This window comes from Miscanthus floridulus, chromosome 11, assembly GCF_019320115.1.
Source record: "Miscanthus floridulus cultivar M001 chromosome 11, ASM1932011v1, whole genome shotgun sequence".
NCBI classification, from domain to species: domain Eukaryota; kingdom Viridiplantae; phylum Streptophyta; class Magnoliopsida; order Poales; family Poaceae; genus Miscanthus; species Miscanthus floridulus.
In genome coordinates, this window is record NC_089590.1 from 6,942,113 (window position 1) to 6,944,620 (window position 2,508).

Below are 2,508 nucleotides of genomic sequence, written 5' to 3' on the forward strand. Positions count from 1 at the left end.
GTCCTGATGGGTTTGCTACCAAGCTGGCAGCGGTTGATTCCTCAACCCGTCAGCGATGCTCACTATGTCACTGTCAATTGATAAGACAACCTGACGGTGATGGTGATGGTGATGGTGATGGTGATGGTGATGCTTTGACCTGACAGTGTTGTGCCATCGTAAGTGTCAGTTCGACGAACCCACAGTGATAGATCACTCCGTCAATGTCGATTAACTTCTGCTGACATGAATTCCAGCAGTGATCTGGGCATCCGAAGTTATTATCAGTTGTTGCATAGTGCCAATTTACCGGAAATAGAGAAAGACTATATGTTATTTAATATTTGTTTTGATTGTACTATTATCTAATGTTAATAGGGACATAATTGGGGCCTACCGATCCATAATGTAATGCTTGTACTTTTTTATCCAAAAATTCTAATAAGAGTTGCCGTTTATATTGCTTAAACTTGCACCCATAGTTATATCTCTTCTGAATTTTAGATGATTTTTAATATTTCAGGTAGTTCGGGAATAACCTAACCATAAATATCAGGTACTACTTTCTCAAGACAAATTTCGGGTTTCAAATTTAGAAATGTGAATTTCTTAAAATCTAAATTATCCAACCCAAATTAATCGGGTAACCTGAATGCTCTCCCGTAAATGAAATTGCAAGGAGCTGTGAACATTCAAACGTAACGTGATTAACCACGAAATTACTGGACTGTGGAAACTTCCACTACTAAATTAAAGGACCAGCGTATGGAATCCAGGGTTAATGGTAGTCAACACTTCAACTCCATCGCCCGGAGATCTTAGCAGTATATAGGAAAACTCATGTAAATGACTAAGAACTTGTGGTTGGAACCACTCCCGGTCAGCTGTCTTATTCAGAGCCCATGTTGGCTAACTAGCTGTTTTTTTTTCAGATTTCTGATTCCAACCACGCTTGCCATTGGTGTGTGTGTACCAGCACAGTGCTGACCTGTGACCAAACCACACAATGTGCTGGTCTGGTCCATGCGAGGTCACACGGTCGAGTCAGTCTCGTCTTGGAGCTTTCCTTCCCACCAGTGACCATTGAACACTGACGCGTGTTTCCACTAACAAATTGAAGGGCAGGCCTTTCATGGTTTGGTGACCGGCGATTTCTTAAAAAAAAACTCAGGCCTGCGGGGTTCTGACCGCCCCACAGTATTGTGACAAAGAAGAAGGTCTTAACCACTGCCCCATTCATACACAGGGAGCCGTCACCCGTGAGAAAGACCGTCTCTTAACATGTGCTTTGGTCTAGGACGAGCGAGCGAAGGTATTTTTTTATCCTCAACGTGAAATTCGATTCTATAGGAGTTCAAACTCAGAACCTGTGGGGTGCCTCTGGAACTGCTATCCAACTGGACTAGCATCCTTTGGTCCGGCGATTTCTTTGGCCCCGTTCGACTGGCAGAATTTTAGCTGAAATTAACTGAAAAATATTGTTCTAACTGAATTGTTGTCAGAGAAAAACACTGTTCCAACTTAAAAAAGAAGCGACTGAAAAATATTGTTCTAACTGAATTGTTATCAGAGAAAAACACTGTTCCGACTGAAAAAAGAAGTCGAACAAGTCGAATATAGGGTAAGCCGAACAGAGCCTTTGTTGGTCTGCTACTTCTTCACATGAAAGTTTCGTGAAACTTCGGCCTACTTTCATGATCGTTACAACTTTCATGATCGTTACAACTTACAACTGATGTGCTCACGGACTTCTTAGTGTGTGTACTAGTCAGTCAAGTATGTTCCAACCGTGGAAGAAAGGTTTGTTTCGTTACAGTTAATTACAAGGAAGTCACCATATCCGTTCATGGCAGTTCCCGTTGCCAAGTCCGTTTGATATTGACCTGAAAGGTCAGTAACAGAAAACACACAAAGACCCTTTCAGGGGGCAGACCCAGTGCCGAAGGCTCCCACATGAGTGGGGCTTAGGGAAGAGAAAAACAAAGGCAAGCCTTCCCTCATAAAATCTACGAAGAGGCTACTTCGAACCCGCGACCCGGTGACTCTTCAAAAACAAAAAAACAAAAACAAAAAAACCAGAGACATTCTGTACTAAATGTCTTCTGGACAGCCTTTTATTCCTTTTTTTTCTGGTAGGTATAACAAAAAAAGAAGGCTCTGTATAACAAAAAAAATATAGAGATTAAATATTAATTTATTTCCAATTTTATGAATATGTTAAATTAATACTGTGCAGTATGTATCAAGCATGACAATCACGCTTGTTTCCGATCCGCTTAGTTATGCCTATACTTATATTTATATAAAGCATGTCTGCAAATTTGTCTGTAACCATATCGATAGCGAATACTGCATCCATAATATAAGGGTTCAAGTTTTACAGTTTACCTCTTTATCATGTAGATGTTAATATTTTTCTCTATAAATTTGGCTAAGGGCCACTTTGGAACGTAGGAATTTCATAGGAGTTCCATTGGATTCACTTCATTTTTCGCAAGAAAAACGTTCCAAAGAGGGCCTAAGATTATG